At 47.0% G+C, this 26,280-nt stretch overlaps 1 protein-coding gene across 1 annotated transcript in view; it reads right to left on the reverse strand.

Moving 5' to 3' along the window:
- The window catches only part of USP20 (ubiquitin specific peptidase 20), a 556,910-nt gene that overhangs the window by 309,602 nt on the left and 221,028 nt on the right, over positions 1-26,280 (reverse strand). The window lies entirely within an intron of this gene.

A 26,280-nucleotide genomic window follows, 5' to 3' on the forward strand; every position in this document is an offset into this window, starting at 1 on the left:
AAACAAAAAAAATCAAATGCAACTTTTGGTGACACAATAATTGGGTTCTGTACTACTCCCAATAATGAAAGCTGGTAACACAAACTCAAGAACCACCAACTTCCTAGTGAAATAACCACTTGATACAGAGACCACAATGGCTCATGGAGCACAACACATAATATTTATTGATCTGTAACCGTAGCCCTGTGGTAAGGTTTTCTCTCTAAACTCATATTATTTGATAAAGGTCTGGGTTTAAGGGTGCATTTTCTGTCCTAACCACTAACGAGTGGAATACCAAACAGCAAAGCAGTGTCCCATAACCCACGGGACACCAGGGAATACACATTTTTACTTCCTAAAATGGTTTCCAGTTTTTATTTTCTCATATGACTTTTTAGAAACCTCATTTACACACAGCAAACATACGAAAAAAACAGCAGCGCTCAGAAAAAAATGGCAACTACTTTGAATTTTCTTTCCAGAGTGAATTGGGTACACTAATGCCTAGACAACTCTGCCCCAGAAGCCATTTACCTCAGTTCTTGTTGTTTGACTGAGATTCAACTAACCTCTTATGAGGGGTGATTGTTATAAATCTGGGGAGTTTTGTGTCACTGGACAACTATGGTTACAGGTATGTAACATTCCCTACTCCAGCAAGGCATCCTTCCCAAATGAATAACTGTTACAATAGGCTCCAAAGCAGGTATTCACAGATAAGAAACTGGAAATCACTAGATTATCTAACCACTTCTATTTCTTAGAGATGACTAACCCCCTCTTGGGAGTCATTTCCTGCCTCCAGATCGAAACAATGAGACAGAAGATCAACCTGAGACAGTTTCATATCTTGCGGAAATACTAGGAGTACTGCCCTAGGGTACTTCTAAAGGAGCTGAACATGGATAGGATCAAGTTGCTTCAGAAAGGAGCTATATAGGAAGTTGCAGCTTCAGAAAAGGGGAAAGCACGCCATTCAAGATTCTTTATCATACTAAAGTAATCTGGAGACTGGCTGTCGATCTGAGATGCATCAACAAATATTTCAAAAACAACGCCTTCACATGATCAGCTGCAGGAGACCCTTTCTTGCCTCAACAATGGAGACTGTGTTGCAGCATTTTTTCTGAAGAAGGATTATGACAATATCTCGATCCACAAACATCACAGAGCTTTGTACTAATGTGGCAGATTGTCATTTTTCATTGAAAGCGCTACCTTTTGTGCTAACACCGCCACCAACAGTTTTCACAATATGTATAGCACAGGTAGCGACTAGCACTTGGAGAAGGGGTTGCATGTGTAGAGTATACCCTTACAATCAATCCATCAATCAATCCGTCAATAAATAACTATTTTGGTTCAAATGAGCCACAATAGTATGCAGCCCAAATATTAAGAAAAAGATCATAAAAAGCTATACATTAAAAAACAAAAAACAAATATTTAATACATTTCCTACTAATTACAAAGACTACAAAACAGCAAAAACCTTAGAAAGCCCTAACATTTGGGCTACAAAGGGTCTAATATGCCATGTAAAAGGTCTAAGCTACAGACGGGTACTGTGAAGCCCTGAAACAAGTATTCTTAAAAGCGAGACAGGCCTGATAAAACCAATAATTTAACTCTCAGTCAGTAATTCCCACGAACCCAAAGGGCACTCAAAATTAAGTTCAGCACTGCGTCAATGACATTTTCAGTTCCAAGTCATGCAGGTAATCAAAAGCTACATTGTGGGTTCCGATTCCTGATAATTTCAAAACTGGGCGAAGAAACTGCCTCTTTCGTGTTGTATAGAGAGAACAAAGAAGAATAAAGTGCACTGTGCTTGAGGTATAAGCTCATCACAGGGGCAGTGGGGGAGAGAGGAAAATCAAGTACCCTGGATCAGGAATGCTGCCAGGAAACGTATGGTATTAAAACAGAATCTTGTCAGTAAAAATTTGTATCACTCTTGTGAGATTGGGAGATACTGTGCAATATGTGGTTTGGCATCTAAGGGTTCTTGTAGTAGAATCTCTACTATCCTGATTACCCTGCTTGTTGAACAGATAGTATCAATGTATTGGGATTAGAGCTATTTAACTTTGGGTATGACTAACAGTAAGGGTATCTGCCAGGTGAAAGTATTCTGAAATGCCTAACCATGCAAAGGCATCTGTCATGTATTTGAGCAATGAAATATCTAAAACCCTATTGAGGGATAAACAATTGACCAACACGAATCTACAAAAATGGGCTCTGGGTTGTTTCCTACTCTAAGCCAGAGTAGCAAAGCTGAATCGAATATGGTCTTTTATAAATCCTAGATTAACTTCTTTGAGACAGAAGCTTGTAGATGTTGATTATGGAACTGAAAGAAGCCTTTTCAAGAAAGTATTTTCTATAGCCTGTAGACAATTACAGTGGGAATACCCCAAACACCAGCCCCAAATTTGGTGCCAGAGAGAAACATACTCTTAAAAAAGCATAAAAGCTCTTTCGTGGGTTTATTTCCCAATCTTTTACAAAACCTAAAAACTGCATCAATGGACCTTTGAAATTGTACGGCTCTAACGCTAAAATGAAACTTTCCAGTTAAAAACGACATTGAAAGGTAACACTTCATTATAAAAGTCTTTTCCTATTTGTCTTGATGCCCAGATTGGTCATGACGATGTTATAGGCATCCAACAAAGATTGGAGTCCGTTGGCTGTTCTGGCTATGAGGACTGCGCTATTGGCTTAGAGTGGAACCGGAACCTGAAGCAGTCCGATTTTTGGTGAATCTTTCCCTGTACGATAGAGAACGTCCAAGACCATGGATATAAAGAAGGAAAAGGAAAGAAGCAAGGACACAGCCTAGCCTAACCCCAATTACTGAAGGAAAATACTCTGTAAGCTCCCAATCTCTGGTATATCAGACTTTTGCCTAGGTATGGATGTGAAGCCTACGAATTGACTGATTGAGTATACTCTAACCCAGAGGTCTTCAATCTGTGGGGCGCGACCCCCAGGGGGGTCGTAGAGTCCTTGGAGGGGGGTCGCAGATTCTGTCAGGGGCATGCAATTCCTGGCGTTGGGCTGATCGAGGGTGATCGAGGGTGCTCATGTCAGAGGCCTAATTCACACCGAGGTGTGAAAAACATCAGAGGCTCATTAACAAATAGAAGGTATTTTAAAGACATGTCAATTACTCGGGTGTGGCTGTGTGTGTGTCCCTGAAACGGTTTCAGCCAGGCTCACACACACACACACGAGCTGGGGGAGGGGGATCGAGGGGGGGGGGGGGGAGGCGGAGGGGGTTGAAGTGGGTGTGTGAGCCTGGCTGAAACCATTTCAGGGACTCACACACAAGAAACCAAAATGACATTAACCAGAACTGATGACAAACTGGAGAAAGACCAAGACCTATGGAAGACGTTGGCACATAGTGTGAGCTATCCCCACCAGACGAAAGCCCCCCACATCCAAACGAATAAAAACTTTACAGGAACGAGATGCAAAGTTTTGTTACTCTGTTGTTGCAGTCCATAACCATGTGTAATACAATGGAAGCTAAATGTTTCAATGTGTTACTGTGATCTAAACGCTGTACAAGTCTCAATGTCTGAGCAAATTGGGCACTCACTAGTTGACTAAGTCTTGCATTGTAAAACTCAATAAAAAAATAGAAAAAATTAAGAGAAGGAACTGTGAGCAGAGACTATCGATACATCTCCTATACTATAGAACTTATGGCAATTGGGCATTTCAGAATGTGATTGTTTAACACAGGGGCATATTCCAAGTACCTTTCTTTACTAGTTATCTCGGCGGTGCTGAGACACCACCTATTCTAGTTATTGCATGTTACTGTTTGAGTGACAGGCACTCTGCAGGTGGGGAAACTGGGGAATGCAGGACCTATCTAGTGGGTTGCAAGGTGGGTGGAGGAGGGTTACAGTTGGGGAAAGTTGAGTTGTTATTGCAGCATCACAGGTAGAAATGTATGGGGGGCATCTTACAGTAGAAATTATACGAGGACGGTTACTCTGTGGGTGGGGGTGGGGTCTGGGGGAGCAGGCTGTAGTGTAGCCCTTTGAGTATAATGGATGTTGCGCGCCTGGAGCTGTGGATCCCGTGACACGTCCCCCCTCCCGCCCCCAGCAGGGAGGCACAGAGATGCCCTTCCAGGGAAAGAAGGAAGACGAAGCTGAGATACTGACCCCCCCACCCCCCCATGAGAGAGGCACAGAAAAGGTGGGTGGATGAATGATGGGTGGATGGATGGATGTAAGGATGAAGGATGGATGGATATGTGAAACGATGGGTGGATGAATGATGGGTGGATGGATGGATGAAAGGGTGGGTGTATGGATGAAAGGGTGGGTGGGTGGATGGATGAAAGGGTGGGTGGGTGGATGGATGAAAGGGTGGATAGATGGATGAAAGGGTGGATAGATAGATGGATGAAAGGGTGGAAGGGTGGATGGATGGAAGGATGAAAGGGTGGATGGATGGAAGGATGAAAGGGTGGATGGATGAAAGGGTGGAAGGATGGAAGGGTAGATGAATGAAGGATGTATGGATGGATAAAAGGTTGCATGGATGAATGATGGATGGATGGATGTGTAAAAAGATGGGTGGATGAATGATGGGTGAATGGATGGATGAAAGGGTGGATGGATGAAGGATGGATGTATGGATGGAAGGATGAAAGGGTGAATGGGTGAAGGATAGAGGGATGAAGGATAGATGTATGGATGTAAGGATGAAAGGGTGGATGGATGAAGGATGGATGAATGGTGAAAGGGTAGATGTATGGAAGGATGAAAGGGTGGACGTATGAAGGATGGATGGATGAAAGGGTGGATGGATGTATGGATGGATAAAAGGTTGTATGGATGAATGATGCATGGATGAATGTGTGAAAAGGTGGGGGGATGAATGATGGGTGGATGGATGAAAAGGTGGACGGCTAAAGGATGGATGGATGGAAGGATGAAAGGGTGGATAAAGGATGGATGTATGGATGGATAAAAGGTTGCATGGATGAATGATGCATGGATGGATGTGTGAAAAGGTGGGGGGATGAATGATGGGTGGATAGATGGATGAAAGGGTGGGTGGATGGATGAAAGGGTGGATGGATGAAGGATAGATGTATGGATGGGAGGATGAAAGGGTGGATGGATGTATGGATGGATAAAAGGTTGCATGGATGAATGATGGATGGATGTGTGAAAAGGGTGGATGAATGATGGGTGGATGGATGGAAGGGTGGATGGGTAAAGGATGGATGTATGGATGGAAGGATGCAAGGGTGGATGGATGAAGGATGCATGTATGGATGGAAGGATGAAAGGGTGGATGGGTGAAGGATAGATGGATGAAGGATAGATGTATGGATGTAAGGATGAAAGGGTGGATGGATGAAGGATGGATGGATGAAAGGGTGGATGGATCGATGAAAGGGTGGATGAATGGATGAAAAGGTGGATGGATGGAAGGATGAAAAGGTGGACAGATGAAGGATGGATGGATGGAAGAAAGAATGGATGGATGTATGGATGGATAAAAGGTTGCATGGATGGATGAATGATGAATGGATGGATGTGTGAAAAGGTGGGGGGTGAATGATGGGTGGATGGCTGGATGAAAGGGTGGGTGGATGGATGTATGGATGAAAGGGTGGATGGAGGAAGGATGAAGGATGGATGGATGAAAGGGTGGATGGATGTATGGATGGATAAAAGGTTGCATGGATGAATGATGGATGGATGTGTGAAAAGGTGGGTGGATGAATGATGGGTGGATGGATGGAAGGGTGGATGGGTAAAGGATGGATGTATGGATGGTAGGATGAAAGGATGGAAGGCTGAAGGATGGATGTAGGGATGGAAGGATGGATGGAAGGATGAAAGGAAGGATGAAAGGATGGATGGATGTGTGAAAGTGTGAGTGGATGAATGATGGATGGATGTGATGCGGTCTAACAGGCGCATTTATGGTTGTCAAAAGTTGATGATGAGGAGTACCAGTTTCTAGAAACTTTTGTCGGAAGGGGGTCCTTACGCCTAAAAAGTTTTTACAAGGGGGTCTCGGCATCAAAAAGTTTGAAGACCTCTGCTCTAACCTTTAACTAGACAAATGGCTGATCAGGGCACCTACTCTTGAAGCCTCAGATGTTCAATTGAACAGTGGGAACATTAAAAAAATTGGGTGTAACAATCAATATACCAAGTCAGTACAATGTCCAACCAAAGTTTTAGCTCTGGGAGACAAAATTTACATCAAAGAAAGGAAGGTGTTTCCATCTCTGGAAAGAGGCTACAGGTTGAAGTAGTTATCTTCTCTTCTCATCTCAACGTCGAAAAACAATCAGAACTATCAATGTTCTTATGAGTATTCTGTCTTCATGTCTACTACTGCTATCTCAATGTTGGGAATGACCCAACAGCAACTTAACTTTCAATGGCAGCGAGTAAGCGGAGATTGGAGCATTATAATATTGCATTTGCCCCAAAATTAAATACTTGGCAGTGGAGGAAGATGAAGTGTGACATTTTAAGTAAACTAACCATGTCAGCGCGCAATTCTTAAACATACTTAACTGACAAGGAATTGAGGAACACGTCAATCCAGACAACACTTCAATTCAAACCAGATGTGCACCAGCTGTCCAGGAGTAAGAGAAGACAAATACTACATGAAAAATTACAATCGGACAGCCTGGCTCACCAACGTCCACAGTTTGGTTATTTGCACTTTCAAGAGGATTGTTGGCTGATAGCAAGGAAAGCAACTAACATCCTGATGCCGCAGAATCTTGCACCAGCCATACTAATGACAGTGCATTTCGCCCGTTGCTTACCATTGGCTTTGTAATTCACATTTTCTGGCTTTCTCTTTGCAGCCTTTCTTTGTTTTAGGATGTCCAGGGTAAGTTTGTCCTTCCCAAGGAGCAAAGCCTTTTCACTCCAAATCCCCTTGTATTTTTTCCACCAGTGTCCATTCTGTATACAGACATGTCAATCTTGTTCTTGCCTCATCACATTTCCTGTGCATTCAAAGACTCTGTCTTCCCACAGAGTTTGGTGTTTTACTTTTCTTTCTCTGACTTCGAAGTGAGAGGATTTATGCGACAACCTTGCTGGATACTGGGGATAGGAAAGGTTATTTTTCTAGCACACAATGTCATTTAGAATTTGGAACTCACCAATGAAGCACGTTTTTTTATTTTGAAGTGTTTTGGAAACAAATATTTCATTATGATCAAATCTGTGCAAATATAATGGTCATTTCAATTGAAAGTTTGCTGTCACACCATGCACTCTATGCTACTCCACGCCCATGCACTCTATGCTACTCCACGCCCATGCACTCTATGCTACTCCACGCCCATGCACTCTATGCTACTCCACGTCCATGCACTCTATGCTACTCCACGCCCATGCACTCTATGCTACTCCACGCCCATGCACTCTATGCTACTCCACGTCCATGCACTCTATGCTACTCCACGTCCATGCACTCTATGCTACTCCACGCCCATGCACTCTATGCTACTCCACGTCCATGCACTCTATGCTACTCCACGTCCATGCACTCTATGCTACTCCACGCCCATGCACTCTATGCTACTCCACGCCCATGCACTCTATGCTACTCCACGCCCATGCACTCTATGCTACTCCACGCCCATGCACTCTATGCTACTCCACGCCCATGCACTCTATGCTACTCCACGCCCATGCACTCTATGCTACTCCACGCCCATGCACTCTATGCTACTCCACGCCCATGCACTCTATGCTACTCCACGCCCATGCACTCTATGCTACTCCACGCCCATGCACTCTATGCTACTCCACGCCCATGCACTCTATGCTACTCCACGCCCATGCACTCTATGCTACTCCACGCCCATGCACTCTATGCTACTCCACGCCCATGCACTCTATGCTACTCCACGCCCATGCACTCTATGCTACTCCACGCCCATGCACTCTATGCTACTCCACGTCCATGCACTCTATGCTACTCCACGCCCATGCACTCTATGCTACTCCACGCCCATGCACTCTATGCTACTCCACGTCCATGCACTCTATGCTACTCCACGCCCATGCACTCTATGCTACTCCACGCCCATGCACTCTATGCTACTCCACGCCCATGCACTCTATGCTACTCCACGCCCATGCACTCTATGCTACTCCACGCCCATGCACTCTATGCTACTCCACGCCCATGCACTCTATGCTACTCCACGCCCATGCACTCTATGCTACTCCACGCCCATGCACTCTATGCTACTCCACGCCCATGCACTCTATGCTACTCCACGCCCATGCACTCTATGCTACTCCACGCCCATGCACTCTATGCTACTCCACGCCCATGCACTCTATGCTACTCCACGCCCATGCACTCTATGCTACTCCACGTCCATGCACTCTATGCTACTCCACGCCCATGCACTCTATGCTACTCCACGTCCATGCACTCTATGCTACTCCACGTCCATGCACTCTATGCTACTCCACGCCCATGCACTCTATGCTACTCCACGCCCATGCACTCTATGCTACTCCACGTCCATGCACTCTATGCTACTCCACGCCCATGCACTCTATGCTACTCCACGCCCATGCACTCTATGCTACTCCACGTCCATGCACTCTATGCTACTCCACGCCCATGCACTCTATGCTACTCCACGCCCATGCACTCTATGCTACTCCACGCCCATGCACTCTATGCTACTCCACGCCCATGCACTCTATGCTACTCCACGCCCATGCACTCTATGCTACTCCACGCCCATGCACTCTATGCTACTCCACGCCCATGCACTCTATGCTACTCCACGCCCATGCACTCTATGCTACTCCACGCCCATGCACTCTATGCTACTCCACGCCCATGCACTCTATGCTACTCCACGCCCATGCACTCTATGCTACTCCACGCCCATGCACTCTATGCTACTCCACGTCCATGCACTCTATGCTACTCCACGTCCATGCACTCTATGCTACTCCACGCCCATGCACTCTATGCTACTCCACGCCCATGCACTCTATGCTACTCCACGCCCATGCACTCTATGCTACTCCACGCCCATGCACTCTATGCTACTCCACGCCCATGCACTCTATGCTACTCCACGCCCATGCACTCTATGCTACTCCACGCCCATGCACTCTATGCTACTCCACGTCCATGCACTCTATGCTACTCCACGTCCATGCACTCTATGCTACTCCACGCCCATGCACTCTATGCTACTCCACGTCCATGCACTCTATGCTACTCCACGCCCATGCACTCTATGCTACTCCACGCCCATGCACTCTATGCTACTCCACGCCCATGCACTCTATGCTACTCCACGTCCATGCACTCTATGCTACTCCACGCCCATGCACTCTATGCTACTCCACGCCCATGCACTCTATGCTACTCCACGTCCATGCACTCTATGCTACTCCACGTCCATGCACTCTATGCTACTCCACGCCCATGCACTCTATGCTACTCCACGTCCATGCACTCTATGCTACTCCACGCCCATGCACTCTATGCTACTCCACGTCCATGCACTCTATGCTACTCCACGTCCATGCACTCTATGCTACTCCACGCCCATGCACTCTATGCTACTCCACGTCCATGCACTCTATGCTACTCCACGCCCATGCACTCTATGCTACTCCACGCCCATGCACTCTATGCTACTCCACGCCCATGCACTCTATGCTACTCCACGTCCATGCACTCTATGCTACTCCACGCCCATGCACTCTATGCTACTCCACGCCCATGCACTCTATGCTACTCCACGTCCATGCACTCTATGCTACTCCACGTCCATGCACTCTATGCTACTCCACGCCCATGCACTCTATGCTACTCCACGTCCATGCACTCTATGCTACTCCACGTCCATGCACTCTATGCTACTCCACGCCCATGCACTCTATGCTACTCCACGTCCATGCACTCTATGCTACTCCACGCCCATGCACTCTATGCTACTCCACGCCCATGCACTCTATGCTACTCCACGCCCATGCACTCTACTCTGCGACCACTCAACTTTACACCTCTGCACTCTGTTACACTTTGCACAGCTCACCGACTGTACTCTAACCTGCACCACTTTACTCTTTGCCACTACACTCTACACTACTCCAGTCTGTGTCACCTTGTAACACACTGTACACCACTGCACTCTATGCAAATACAGTCCACACCAGTGCCCTTTACTCTGTCATACTCCACTCTATACCCCGGCTCTCTAAGCCAATTCTCTGTACTCCACTGCAATCTATACCACTTTATGCCACTCTACTCTACGCCACTTCACTTCACTCCACTCCACTCCACTCCACTTCACTTCGAAATTCTTCAGCTAACCAACCTATTCCATCTGGGCTGGTATTAAGCGCCAAGATGCTCCTTGGAGTGGTAGTAGCGCTATAGAAATGTATTTTACATTACATTACTCTACTCTGAACTATCTACTGAAGGCCTCAGCACTCTATACCACTGCACACTCCACCAATCTGTGCCACTCCACTGTACTCTAAACCACTGCACTTTATGCCACTGCATTCTACGCCACAGCACTCTATGCCACTCTACACCACTTTACTCTACTATGCACCACTCTACTCTGCCCCACAGCATTCTGCAACACTGCATTGCACACAGCTGAATTCTATGCCACTATACTCTGCAACACTAAGCCAACGAACTCTACATCAGTCCACTCCACGCTACACCACTGCACTCTGCGCCACTTTACTCAACCTTTTCAACTCTAACTCACTGCAATCTATGCACTCAGTGCCACTGTACTCTGAACAAACTTCACTCTGCACGACTCCACTCTACTATGCAACAATCGACACTATGCCACTGCAGTCTACAATGCAGCATTGTACGCCGCTGAATTCTATCCTGATGCACTCCACGCCACTATACTCTGCAACACTCTACACCAATACACTCAACACCTGTCCACTGTACGCCACTCTCTGCCACTCCAATACATGAGACTCATTGCTCCTCCACTACAACACTCTAATCCACTCCAATCTATGACACTCCACACTACTCTTCCTACGCCACTAACTTTTAGCCATGCCAAACAGCAACTATGCTGGTGTACAACATGACTAAAACACATTGATAAAGTCCATAGCTCTTGCGTAGATGAGACATATTGGCTGTGCCATGCTTGTTTTAGTTATGCCAATACTAAAGTCCATTGGCAGAAATTTGAGATATTTCAGAAAACCAGACAAGACTTCTTTAATTTCTGAAAGGTTGATTAAAGAACTCGTGAAATATTTATGTAGAACTTTCACTCCAAAGACAAGGCTGCCGCCATCTTAAAAAGAGTCTTTTGCGTCTATTTACAGAGCTTCATGAAAGCTTTCATGGAAAACGGACTTCATTAGGAATTACTTCTGCTATAATGGTAAGTGAATTGCAAGCACTCTTATAAGAAACCACACTTACAATTCATTAAGGATAAGGTATTTTTATCAACAAATCCAAGATTGATTTCTAAATTTCCAATATGTCATTTGAATCAGATGATCGCCTTAGCACCTCATTCCCAAATCCTACAACTGCAGTCTTTTGCAAAACACCATGGAGTTTCGTCATTTGGAACAGCTATGTATTTTACAGTCCATCAAATAAGGTTAGACCTTTAATAGATGGTAGTCTCATGCATCACACTGGCTTGTGGCACTATGAACAGGCCATTCCCTTGAACTATTAAGGCTCATTTAATGAGAAGTATGCCAAACAGAGCAACAGTGGTTCTCTCTGCTGGATCTTCACACACAGAAATATACAAAGCCTTGACATGGAAAACCACACATAGTTTCACTAAGAATTACTACACTTCAAATGCAGACCAGAAATAAACCTTCAACCTGGCCTCATTTTGGCCTTCCGCTGTTTGTTATAAAGCTTTGATAATAATGATTCAAGCATGTGAATTTATGAAAAAGACAAGGGAAAAAATTATTTCTTGAAATAAACTAGCTCGAACAACTCTGCAACAAACCTACCCATAATTGAGCCTCCACTCTAGATGCGATGCTCATTAAAAACGATCACACCCATAGCTTTGATCATAACTTCGATCCATCACACCCATCGACTTGTCAGACTATCATCTCATACTGTTTAATATCAAGACCCCCCTCAGGTCCCACCCAGCCTCATCCAACAAAACTACACACTGAGCTAGACATAAATCCCAAGAAGGGATCTGGAATTTAGGTTCTGTGCCCAACTACAGTATCAACCTCTCACTGGCACAGTTTATGACTTCGCTGCCTACTATCATATAGCGATGACTGATGTTCTTGACCAAGTGGCACCGCTTAAACTAAAACAATATAGAAAATCCAATTGAAATGCTGGTTTTCCTCAGATTTTAACAACCAAGACAGTCAGAAAGGATATGGAGACAGAACGCCCTCTACAGTGCTCCTCTCACTCGACTACCTCAAACTAGGCCAAATCACCATCAATGACCTCAATAACCTCACAACTATCACCAACCTCACGTTCCTCACCAAAACAATGGAGAAGTGTGTCCTTTTACAACTCAACCAACATATAGACGAGTTCAACCTCCAGGACACCTTACAATAAGGATTCAGGAACGGCTGTAGCACAGAGACTGCTATGCACAATTCCTCGGATGACATTCACAGATCCTTAGATGAAGGCAATGCATGCCTTGATACTTGATTTATCTGTGGCGTTTCATATAGTAAAACACCAGCATTACTTGAGACACTCTAAAACCACACTGGTATCAAGGACACAGCCCTATGATGGTTCACATCTTACCTGCAACATCGCTCGCAACAAGTAAAAATCAATAATTGCCTCTAGAAACCTATGCTTGTTCCAAATGGTGAACTCCAAGGCTCAATTCTCTCCTCATCCTGTTTCAATCCCTTCGTGGAACCCCTTTCTGTTAGCCTGAAACATACAGGGTTCAAATATCACCTATATGCCGATGATCCCCAACTCTGCTACAAAATTGAATCACCCAGTGACATCCTACATATGAACGCCACACTAATCAAGACACAAACTGGGCTTGACACCAACCACTGAAAGTTGAAACCCAACAAAACTGAACTACTACTTTTCTCTCCTAAAAACAGCCCTCTACCTTCCCAAGAACGGCTCAAGAATATGGACGGCCTAAATTGTTCTCTCACACTATCCAACTCCGTAAAGTCCTTGGGCATCACCATGGACAAAAACATGTCACTGAAGGACCACATCAACAACTCAGCCAAAGGAGCGCATTACACACTAAACCATCAAGAAAATCTAACTACTCATTCCTCCTAAAGATTTTAAAATGGCAGTGCAATCTCTAGTCCTCTCAGAACTGGATTATGGCACCGCCATCTTCACAGGCACTCTGAAAAAAAGCACATTGCCACCCTAAGACCGGTTCTCAACAAGGCTGCCCGACTCCTAACAGGCTTTAAACGGTTTGAGCGCATCTAACCAGCCCTCAAGAACCTCAATTGGCTTCCCATCAAAGGACAAGACTGCTTGAATTACCCACAAAGCCCTTCATACACATAATCCCAACTATCCGGATACCAAACTTTTGAAAGCAGGAGGTGCCAGGACTTTTAGAAGCTCCAACTCACTTCTTCTAATAACTCTCACACTAAAAGAGAAATCCAGACAAGCCCATTCTCTGGAAAGGCACCTAGGATCCTAGACGTCTCCGCTGCAAACTCCTTTTCCTACTTCAAACGGGACCTTAAATACCTACTGCTCAACAAAGACTTTAACACGCACATAAACCAAGCTATTTTCCCAAAACTCACACCCAAACGGACTAGACCTTTTGCGGTGGTCGATTGGTTTCCCCAGCTGTCTACTATGTCATTTACTCCATTAACGTATGCTGTTCTCGTCAGCATATTGCAACTACTTTGACTGCCTATTGATTTTCTTTGTATCTATATATGTCTGTACTTAAATCAAACGATCTTGCATTATATGTAAAGCACTCTGATACCCTTGACTCTAGCTAATGCTAAATAAATAAATGAATATTTGTAAATGAGGGATCTTCAGCCTTGGTATCTTTCACAGGCTAAATCAATCAAACAGGATTTGTAGAGCACTACTAATGACCCGTGAGGTTCCCCAGGGGCTGAGAGAGGACTGCTTGGGAGGAATTAGTTGAACAACCAGGTCATGGGTCCCTTTCTGACTTCCGGAAGAGAGGATGAGGTGCGGAGGCTATTCCAGGACTTCCTTGTAAGATTGGAGAAGGAGCATCCTCCACACTTGCTTCGGCAGATGCAGGGGGTGTGCACAAGGACGGCAGAGAGCAGGTGTCTGGAGGGCTGGTGGAAGCTCAGGCGGTGTTTGATGTACTCTGGTCCTTGATTATGCAGGCGCGGGTCAGCATCTTAAATTGGCATCTTTTGTGGACAGGGACCAGTGGAGTTTGTTGCGGAGAGGGGTGATGTGGGTCCGTTTGAGAAGGTCGACAATGAGCCTGGCTGCAGAGTTCTGCATAGTCTGCAGACTCTTCAGGAGGTAATTCCTACGTAGAGAGAGTTGCAATAGTCCAGGCTGGTAGTGACAAAGGCTTCAGTGATGGTACGTCTGGTGTTGACTGGGAGCCATTTGAAGCTCTTTCGGGGGATATGAAGAGTGAGGAAGCAGGCAAAGGAGACGGAGTTGATCTGGTTTTTCATGGGGCGTTTGCTGTCCAGGATGATGCCGAGGTTTCAGGAGTGGTCTGTGGGAGTGAGTGAGGGTCTGAGGTAAACAGGCCACCTAGAGTCATTCAACGAAGGGGTGTTGTTCCCAAAGAAAAGGACTTCTGTTTTATCTGTGCTGAGCTGGAGGCAGTTGTTATGCATCCAGTTGGCGATGCTGGTCAAGCCCAAGCAGAAGTAGACCCTCAAGGTGGATGTTTCTTCTGATAGAGAGAGGATGAGCTGGGTGTCGCCTCTGTACAGTATGCAGTTCTGTCCATGGTTTCTGACAATATAAAGGTGAAAGGAGGTAGGTAGATTCTCTGGGTTCTTCCGGTGAGATAGGATGCGATCAATTTGAGGTTGTCTTCTTGGATCCTGATCTAATGGAGCCTCTTGATCAGAGTGATGGGACTCAGTGTCGAAGGCTGCTGAGAGGTCGAGGAGGATCAGGGTGGTTGTTTCTTCTCGGTCATGGAAGGTTCCGATGTTGTTGGTGGCTGTGAACAAGTCAAGTCATAAAATTTATATAGCGCACTACATACCCAGAGGGTCTCAAGGCGCTTAGGGAGGGGAGGAGGATTACTTGCCAAATATCCACGTTTTAAGTTGCTTTCTGAATGCTAGGTGGTTCTGGGTAAGGCGAAGGTAAGTGGGAAGTGAGTTCCATGTTTTAGCTGCCAGGTATGAGAAGGATCTACCTCCCATGGTGGTCTTGTTGATGCGAGGTACAGTGGCGAGGGCTTGGCTGGAAGATCGTAGTTGGCGGGAGGGGGTGTAGAAGGACAGTCGTGAGTTGAGGCATTCTGGTCCAATTTCGTAGAGTGCTTTGTGTGCGTGGGTTAGGAGTCGGAAAGTGATCCTCTTATTGACGGGTAGCCAGTGGAGGTTTTTCAGGTGGCCAGAGATGTGTTCGTTACGCGGGATGTCTAATATGATCCTGGCTGAGGCGTTTTGGATTCGTTGGAGTTTTTTCTGGAGTTTAGCGGTAGTACCTGCGTAGAGGGTGTTTCCGTAGTCCAGTCGGCTCGTGACCAGAGCGTGGGTGACTGTTTTCCTGGTTTCGGTGGGGATCCAGCGAAATGTTTTTTTGAGCATGCGAAGAATGTTGAAGCAGGATGAGGAGACGGCGCTGACTTGTCTGTTCAATGAAAGTGAAGAATCCAGGATAACGCCTAGGTTCCGTGCGTGGTCTGTCAGGATGGGTGCTTTTCCAAGGGCTTCCAGCCACCAAGAGTCGTCCCATGCAGAGGGGGATGTACCTAAGATGAGGACTTCTGTTTTATCTGAGTTCAGTTTCAGACGGCTGTGTTTCATCCATTCGGCAACTTCTTTCATTCCTTCGTGTAGGTTAGTTTTGGCGGTGCTAGGGTCATTGGTGAGTGAACGGATCAGTTGAGTGTCATCCGCGTAGGAGATGATGTTGAGGTTGTGTTGGCGGGCGATGGCCGCGAGGGGGCTCATGCATACGTTGAAGAGGGTGGGACTGAGTGAGGATCCTTGTGGTACGCCACAGATGACTTCAGTGGCCTCGAACTTGAATGGTGGAAGGCGGACTCTCTGGGTTCTTCCGGTGAGGAACGAGGTGATCCATTCAAGTGCTTTTCCTTGTATTCCGATGTTTCTGAGGCGTTGTAAAAGGGTGCTGTGGCAGACTGTCGAAGGCTGCAAAGAGGTCGAGGAGGATGAGGGCGACTGTGTCTCCATTCTCCAGTAGAGTTCGAATGTCGTCTGTTGCTGCGATGAGGGCGGTCTCAGTGCTGTGTTTTGCTCGGAAGCCAGACTGTGAGGAGTCGAGGGATTTGTTGGCTTCGAGGAAAGCGGCGAGCTGGTTGTTGACAGCTTTCTCGATGACTTTGGCCGGGAATGGAAGGAGCGAGATGGGGCGGTAATTTTTGAGTTCGGTGGGGTCCGCTGTGGGTTTTTTCAGAAGGGCGCTGAGTTCAGCGTGTTTCCAGCTTTCCGGGAAGGTGGCGGAGTTGAAGGAGCAGTTGATGACGTCTCGGAGGTGCGGTGCTATGACGGAGTCTGCTTTGTTGAAGATGTGGTGAGGACATGGGTCTGTGGGGGATCCTGAGTGGATGGAGTTCATCAGGCGGATGGTGTCCTCAGTGGAGATAGGGTTCCAGTCGTTAAGGGTGTTCAAGGGGGGTGAATGTTCAGCATATGGTTGGGTGGGCTGGTCTCCGGGTTGGTTGTCAAAGCTGTTGTGGATGTCTGCAATTTTGTTGTGGAAGAATGAAGCTAGGGAGTCGCAGAGGGCTTGAGAGGGGGTGATGTCGTTGGAGTTGGCCGAGGGATTGGTAAATTCCTTGACGATGTTGAAAAGTTCCTTGCTGTTGTGGGCGTTGTTATCTAGTCGATCCTTGAATGCTGTTTTCTTGGCCTTTCGGATTAGTTGGTGGTGTATGCGGGTGGCGTTTTTGAAGGCGTCCTTGGTGCTAGTGGTTGGGTCTTTTTTCCAGGCCTTTTCAAGGGAGCCGCAGAGTTTCTTGGACTTCTTAAGATCATCGTTGAACCATGAGGCCTTCTTGCTGCCAGGTTTGCTTTGACGTTTTTTCAGTGGTGCTAGGATGTCGGCGCTGTTGGATAACCATAGGGTGAAGTTGGTGGCGGCTTGGTCTGGGTTAGAAGAGTGGGCTGGGGGGTTTAGAAGGAGCGATGAGGAGATCTGGTCGATGGTGATTTTGTTCCAGTTTCTTTGCAGAGTTGGTTGGGGGTGGTTGATGGGTTTAGGCTTGTTGTAGGTAAAGTGAACGCAGCTGTGGTCAGTCCAAAGGAGAGCCGTAGTGTGGCTGAAGGAGACGTGATTGCTGGAGGTGAAGATAGGGTCGAGAGTATGACCTGCGATGTGGGTGGGGGAAGTGACCAGTTGTTTAAGTCCGAGGTTGGCGAGGTTGTCCAAGAGGGTGGTGGTGTTGCGGTCGTTGTTCTTTTCAAGGTGAAAGTTGAGGTCTCCCAGAAGGATGTAATCTTTGGAGGGGAGCGCGTGTGGAGTGATGAAGTCCGTGATGTCTTCACTGAATTGTGCGCGGGGTCCTGGTGGTCTGTATAGGAGGGTGCCTCTGAGTGTGGTCTTGGGGTCGATGTGGATCTGCAAGTGAAGGTGTTCAGAGTTGGCGAGATTGACGTCAGAGCTGGTTGAGATGTGGATTGATTTTTTATGGACGATAGCGATTCCTCCTCCTGTGTGGCCGGTACGGTCCTTGCGTGTGATCTTATAGTCTTCAGGGATGGCAATGGTGATGTCTGGGGCGGAGGAAGCGTTCATCCATGTTTCTGTTAGGAAGGCGACGTCTGGAGAGGTGGTGTCTAGTAGATTCCATAGGTCAATGGCGTGCCTGTGGACCGATCGGGTGTTGAGAAGGATGCATTGTAGGCGGTTAGGGTCGGGAATCTGAGGTGTGAGCGTAGCGGAGTTGGTGACGGTACCGATGAATTTGCAGGAGTAGCATGAGAAAGGTCCATGGGTGTGTCCAGGAGCGGCTTGGACGCAGTTGGTGGAGCGGCCGGGGTTGAGGGCTAGGAGGGTGGTGGCATCGTAGGTAATGCGGGAGGGCTGGGCAAAGCGAGGGCCAGGGGGTATGGCGCTGGGCGCGGTCCAGGCGCGGACGGGCGTAGACGGGCTTACCTTTGGCGCACCTTCGGCGCGGATTGGGCGCGGTCGCTGCGCGTGAACGCTGCGCGCGGGAAGAACGGTCATATATGGATAGTGGAGGGGGAGGGGCGGGTGCGGCTCAGCTGGGAGGCGGGGCGGGCACACGAGGACGACAACAACAAACAAAATGGAGGCGGAGGGGGGAGCACATCGGAGCGCTAGAGGCAAACGCGCTAACAAAGTCTAAAACAGCAGTATGAAATAAACAAAGCGCAAATGAAGCAAAGCGGTAATCAAGCACACAGCAGGCGAAATGATATGGCAATTTTCAAAGCAATGCAGCGCTACGATACCAGATGTCTGCAAGGGACACTGGGAGCGACCACTCAGCCCGTGAGAGAGGAGCGAGTCACGGCGCCTTCAGGGAGAGGAGCGGTTTCGGTGTGTGGTTCATACAGTATCCAGATTGGGATGGGTTCTAAAGGCCGTTGTGATCCATGTATTCCATGAGTTGCTGGTTAATGGCCTTTCTGAGGAATTTGGTGGGAAAGGTGATCAGAGAGATGGGTCAGCAGTTCTTGAGCTCGCTGGGGTCTGCAGACAATTTCTTGAGAAGGGGTTTGACTTAGGCATGTTTCTATTCATTAGGAAAGGTGGCTGAGGACATGTATGTGTTGAAGATGGTGGTGAGTACATTGCTAGTGGTCCAGTTTCTGAGGCTGAACATGTGATGGAGACAGGGGTCCATGGATGATCCTGAGTGGACGGATTCCTTGAACTGAAAGGAGGAAAACAGACAAACCAAAGTGGGGAAAGAGAAGACAGACTTCCCTTTGAAACTCTGATGAGGTTGTTACTGATACAGAGGGATGCAGATTAGTCTTCCAGAGACTGACATTTAGTGGATGGCAACACATCCCCTCTACCAGCTATGTATACAAGCGGGTGCTGCAGACCCATTTGTTGCTCCTGGATCAAGTTGTCCCTGAGCACAAAGGGGGCATTTCACACAGTACCAGGAGGACTACTATGCAACCAGGTCTGCTTTCTGTCTAACAGCCAGCTTTTCCGTTGTGACAGGACATCACCTGGAGTCTGACCTGGAGAACAAACTGCCTAGCTTGTCATGTGAACCTAACGAGCCCTGCATTAACGAGATGGAAAGAGCCAGCCAACTTTGCATTAGGAAGTGGACTGGTGAAAGGGGCTAGAATCAGTTGATCCTTGTGGAGGGGTCCGTCCATCAGAGATTCAGACTGCATGAATGGAGTGATCAAAGTTGCTGGCAAGTTCCAGAGAGCTTTCGAGAAACCTCTGTACTTCCCAAGCATGCCCAAGCAGCCTACCAAGTCATCCCAGTCTCTGCCCCCATTGCACGTGTGAAAGTTTGCCTGGTCGGTAGGGCAGGCTGAAGCCAGAATCCACATGACACCTGTTCATGTTTGTGTGCTAAGAGAGAGGAGGGAGTGTTCCACCAGATATAGAGACTTCGCCACCACAGCCCAAAGCCCACTGAGTGGAGGGAGAAGATGAGAGGGCTGGGTTGAACACTTAGCTAGGCTCTCACCTTGAAGCACATGGGACTAGCACTTGAGCATCATTTATTTAACGCTCTGTCATAGCATGCAGTGGTGTGTCTGTGTAAAATGAAGTACTTGTCTTTTTCAAAAGAGAAATACTGGGCTGGACAATGATATTATTGAGCTGCTGGGTGAGATGTTGAATGCAGAGCATATGTGCCCCCAAACTTACATCCCTGATAAGCCTGTGACTGCTCATTAGCACTATCACTGACAAACAGTTTACTGCTAAACAGTTTGTGTTGCAGGGATTCTATGGAGTCACAGAACTATGCATGGGAGCATCGAGCCTTAGTAGGGAGGGACTGAGTCATCCCACCACCTGAGTACCCATGAGCCCGGGACCGATTAGCTATAGTGTCTCACTCGCCCTCCTACTCACAAAGGCAGAAGTGATTAGGCACCCTAGAACACAACACTCGCGACCCTCTCAGGAATCGCGGCTGCAGGACACACCCTTTCACTCTCCCACTCCTACTAGTCCATAATAAGTTCTGACAGAGATACGAGAAAAGTTTAAAACATTTATTTTAACCATCGTGCTCTAGTATACGTGTCACAATAACTAAGAAAATGCCAAACACAAATACGGTCAGCATAGTAAGCAGTTCAAAAATCATGAAAGGAGCTGTCATAGTACAAGACAGAATAACCGAACCTCCCTCCCCTTCTACCGAAGTAAAAATGATTATATATCAGAAGATTTCTGGGGTTTGGCAGCAAACCCTGTACCTTAGCATGCACAGATGACAGTTCTACATATCAAGTGCTGGCACCATATCTTCCCTGGAAAGATCCATCTCCAAGTGTGTGTTACCTATTTGTGCATACTTATAGGACAAAAGTACGTGTTCCCAAATAACAGCTGCATTGGAGTGTGTTGTGCAGGTGGTAGGACCTGACCAGAAGAAAATAACAAGAGACATTGTCGTTTTACCTGGTCTACAGTGTTCAGACTAAATCCCAGGAAAGTACAGAATGCAAAAACAACAGCAGGTTCTGTGTGAAATTACAGTGTGGCACAAAGTAAAATACGTTTGTATAGTAAAGTGCGCTAAGCAGAGGACAGTCTGCAACGTGCTCATGCTAACATAGGGAAAACAATAATGAGCGTGCCCGGGACATATGACAATTGCACTTGGTCCAGTTTGAGAGCCATAGTAGGATAAACCCCGGCAAAAGACCGCAGCATCCAAAGCTATGTATTTGTAAATCGCACCCTAGCGCTGAGCTGGTGTTATTGCCTGGCTGTGCCTATATCGGAGAAGTTAGTAAAAAAGCCAACTAGTCTGCTTCTTGCAGAACTCAGGAAGTCAGGAAGTGAGTAGGAGCATCTAATGTGTAGTGGGAGGTCAGTACATGCTTCACGAGCAATATATGACTCAACCTCTCCAGCAGTTTCTGTGTATGTATGGGATGTGTCCGAGTAGATGTCTAGCAAAGCACATGGGTCTAGGTGCTTGTTGGAAGGACGAACGACTGTTCAGTGGACTGGGCGGAGCCTATGCTGTGTGGTGCCTTGAATGTGTGGGTGAGGAGTTTGCTCTGTGACTGTTTGTGAATCGGGAGCCAGTGGAGCTCCCTGAGGAATGGTGTGACGAGAGCTCTGCGGGGGACATTAGAATGAGTCTGGTTGCTGCGTTCTGGATGGTTTGAAATCTTCTGTTGCATTGTTTGGGGACAGCGACGTGGGGGATGCTGCCTTCAGCGTTTTTAACTTGAGAGGGGAGTCTATGTATTAAAGGTTTTTTTTTAACATCCTGTAGTCCGTTTTAACTCACTTCCTCGAACAAATCACAAACCACCCACATGGACACCCTTGCATTCAGTGTTAAAACCAAAAAATCCCTTCTAAGTGACCATTCAGGGGTCCTCTAGAGCACTGAAGCACTAGCTTGACGAGGAGCACCAGCCCGATGATAACGCATGACACCCCAAGGGGTGTGTTCGGGCAAAAATAGACAGTCCAGGTGACTGCACTTAATATCTTGTCAAAATCCTAGCTAGCTCTCCCCTTGCTCTTACTTTGGCTTTGAGGAACAGTTACCCCCATTTGATTTGACTTACTTTGCCTCAACAGACTTTGATCCAGAGCAAGAGACAGAAATTCCCTCTTAACCCCTCTATGGACTACATTCCACCTATGGATATGGAAATTTTAAAACTGCACTTGGAGCGCCTGAAATCTGGTTCCCCCATGGATCCGGCACCCCACCCATATCCTGAATCAGGTATTTGATTCAGTCGCTCCTGCTATTCTTTTTTTTAAACCTTTATTTTTGCATTCAATAAAAATACAAGCATGGGCCTACAACCGCGGGGGCTGGCCGCTAGACAAATTAAAATCGCCGATATCACAGTACGACACAGCTCATCAGCCAACAACCCAGAGGTCCGACAGCGATTCAGGATAAAACTTGTATTAGAATGCACAACTGGGTTCCAGGATGCCATACAATCAAACAGAAGAATACGGGGGACAGGATATGCATGTAATAACCACTATAATGGAGAATTGGCGCCAGAGCATATAGATCGGTACAAAAGAACACACAATACACATTCCATGTTGCGCCAGTTCTCGAGGCCTGCCCACCCAGAAATCAGGATATCATAAAAGCATAAGCACTAAATACAAGCACACGATAAGAATCCGAATGATTCATAGCTATACTGATCCTTTAAGAAAGAGAGAGAGGGAAAAGAAAGGCCATAGAAAATAAAAAGGGCAAAATAAAAAAAATAAACCCCGTCCAACCCCCCACCGTGCACCCCTGCAAATGGCTACAGCCTGACCCCACTAGCAGCGTGCCTGTCGCCCCTAATAACTAAAGCCCCAAAGGTAGGAAAAAGAACGGAGTAGGGCATATCCATGTGGGCTCCCAGCCCCTTCAGTCCCCCCGCCCGAAACAGCCACCCCCTATCACTAAAAGACAAACTTATGGCAACACTATAGAAGAAATTAGAGGGTACCGTGAGACACCGGCCAGCCTCTTAGAGCAAACAGTTGCAGGTCCAACACTTGTGAAAGCCACCCCAACCCTTCCCGACCTAGTCGATCTTAACCTTGGCCCTTCCGAACAAGAACACGACCCCCCCCCCCCCCCCCCCCAGCGAGACCCAAAGGCACACAAAGAAGCAATAAAGGTGAAGAGAGTCATCAGAAATCAGTCCATGGCTACTCGCAGGCAGTGAGTCCACAGGAACTGTAGACGCAGAAGAACTCTCTCTCCTAGATGAACTGTCCGAATGTATCCTGCACAGGAGTCGTAGCGACACCAAGAAAGGAGAAGACGACCACAAAATGAATGGAAAGTCACAAACAAAAGTCTCCGGGAGGGGAACGCCTGGTGATATCTCCAAAGCCGGTAGTGGTGGAAGGTTCAACAATACCATGACATCCTTCGGAACACCGTCTCCCAGGGCACCATCCAATGGTTCCAATACTTGTTTCCTCACGGGGTTCTCGCACGGAGTCAAAATGGCTGCGGTTTGAATGGCTGCAGATTCCTGTTCCAACAGTAAGGCTGGGTCCGGTTCCACCAGGAGCATCTCAGATAGGCGTGTGTCCAATTTGCTCAACAAAGTATCCACATGTGAGCGAAATGCCCAAAGTTCTGCCAGTATTGACCTCAGCGACGGCTCATGCACCGTTCGATCCATATTCTCATGCCCGATATCAATCACAATCACCTCCCCGGGTGAATCTGGCATCCTCGGGGGGGGACAAACAGGATCACGAACGTGTAAATGCGGAGGGTGACCAGTCTTTGTTCGCATCTACGGTCTACCCGGTTAAGGCAGCAGGCCAGAGACCCCCAAACCACCGAACCCCGGCGGGCGCAATACCGGGTCCGAGGGACGGGGGCCCCCACCCGCAGCCAGCAGCAAGCAGAATCACTCCTCCGTCGATGCTGAGCAATAAAAACGATTGCCGCCAAATTCGGGCTTAAACAAAGCCTCCACTCCGGTTGACCGGACCCAGCCTGATTCTCCTGGCCGATGTTGGTGCACTACAGCCCGGCTGTGAAAGTACTCCAGGCCCCGGTTTCACCGCTGGAGTAGGCCGCAAACTTCAACTCGATGGAACTTCGTCAAACAAGCCGATAAAAGTTTCCGGATTTCACCATCGGAGTGCGGAACAGTTCATGCACACAGAGACTAGGCGTAAAGTCAGGATAATGTACAGGATATCATGGCGGGTTACGGAGGTCGGCGGAGCCAGGAGCCTAAGCAGCCATCTTGTCCCCCATCTCCGACTGTCCTCCGCTCCTGCTATTCTTGAGCTAGTCATAAGCTCTTTCTCTTCTGGGATTATTCCTTCTCTCTGGAAACGGGCTAGGGTTAGAGCCCTGGTAAAGAAACCTACCTTGGACCCCGAAGTTCTTGCTAATTATCGACCAATTTCATTACTACCTGGGATTGCCAAAATATGCGAAAAGCACGTTAATTTTGCTCTTTCTGCTTTTTTGGAAGAAAATCCATGCCTACATCCCTCTCAAATGGGATTTAGGCCTCAGCAGGGCACTGAAACTGCCCTGCTAGCAGTTACAGAGGAGGCCAGAAAACGTATTGATGTCAGAGGCTCCGCTGCTATTATTTTACTCTATCTCAGCGCGGCCTTCGACACGGTCAACCATCAACTTCTGCTAGCAAGACTCAGAGAGAGTGGGGTGGCTGGTATGTTACTCAACTGGCTTGAGTCCTTCCTCTCAGACCGCTTCTTTTCAGTGTTTGAGAACACTGCGGTCTCTAATCGGATTCCATTGCAGTGTGGGGTGCCTCAGGGCTCCTCTCGGAGCCCCACACTTCTTAATGTCTACATGCGTCCGTTGGCAGAGATTGTCGAGCAATTCAAGGTCAAGATTGTCATTTTCCTGGGAAAGACTAATAATCTGGAGATCGGCACTCTCTGCCTAAATGCATGGGAGACATGCCTGCCCCTAAAGACCAAGTAAAAAGCCTTGGTGTCTGGTTGGGCCATAATCTGAATTTTAAGACGCAGGCTTCCAGAGTAGCAGGCACTTGCTACGGCATTCTTAAAATGATCAGAAGGATTCTGCCCCTCTTGCCTTTCAATGCCAATGTTGGTATAAGCACTGATCTTATCTAGGCTTGACTATGCCAATTTGCTTTATCTGGGCTCCCCTTGTTCAATGATAAAAAAAATCCAAACGGTTAAAAATTGCGCGGCGCAACTACTACTGCAGGAGCACAATAGGGAATCCGCTAAACCGCACATTAAGGCACTACACTGGCTGCCAGTTGTTAAAAGAATTCAATTTAAGGCCAGCACTCCTCCGATTATTCAATCGATCATCTCCCCGTTTATCCCCAGAAGATCCCACCGCTCTGAGTCGAAGCATCTCGCCATGGTCCCCAAATTCAACCGTGTCCGGAGGGGGGACAGTCTTTTTTCGGTCATCACGGCAAAAAGCTGGAATCAGCTGCCTGATGTTGTTCGTCTTGAGGCTAATCATCTCTTCTGTAAGCATCTTAAAACCTTCTTGTTTTCCTGATCCCTTCTATTCATGAGTTTTGGGCATTGTCTTAGCACTGGGAGGCCTTTGGTAGCCATGCGCTTTATAAATGTGATATTCAATTAAATTAAATTCAATTCAAAGGCACAAAAGGGGGAAAGAAACTGAAGACAGAAAAAACAATGGCTTGGGAGAAAGCAGTGATGTAAATGTACTTACAAGAGTGAGATAATAGGAGCAGAGTGTGTCTGGTGGTGGATAAAAGAGGCATAAGGTGGAATCAAGACCACACAGCCTTAGTATTCGGCATCTCCACTATTCGTGGCACAGGCCAAACTTTGAGCCCCAACACTTAGGGCCAGATGTACAACGATTAGCAATACAGATGTCCTAATTTTGACTCTTTTCGAATCGCAAGTGGGAAATCAGTATTCCTAATACTGAAACTTATTGAGTTTCATTTAAGGATTCCTTTTGGGTCGCAAATCTACCTACCTAATGAATACTAATGAGGTAGGGCACAGTTTGCGACCCATTAGCAGTCACAGGGATGGTGACCTGCACTATGTCTGGGATAGCTTTTGAGTAAAAAGTTTTTTTTTTTTTTAAATACGCTCAGTGTTTCCTAAAGCAAAACCGGATGAGTTTAAAAAGAAAAAAATGAAACCTTGAAGTTTCAATTTTTAAGAGTAGTCAATAGTCTGTGGGACCACTGCCTGCGCTTAAAAAATATTATTCACATTCTAGAGGATCTCTTCCCCTTTGCGAATGGTTTACCGCTAGTTTTCAACTGGTGGCAAAGTATTACTGTTTTGCAACTAGAATTCTGTTGCAAAACACTAATACATACTATACCGATTTGGTATTTGGAAAAGACGCCCTTA

Source organism: Lissotriton vulgaris, chromosome 5 (assembly GCF_964263255.1).
Source record: "Lissotriton vulgaris chromosome 5, aLisVul1.2, whole genome shotgun sequence".
Lineage (NCBI taxonomy): Eukaryota > Metazoa > Chordata > Amphibia > Caudata > Salamandridae > Lissotriton > Lissotriton vulgaris.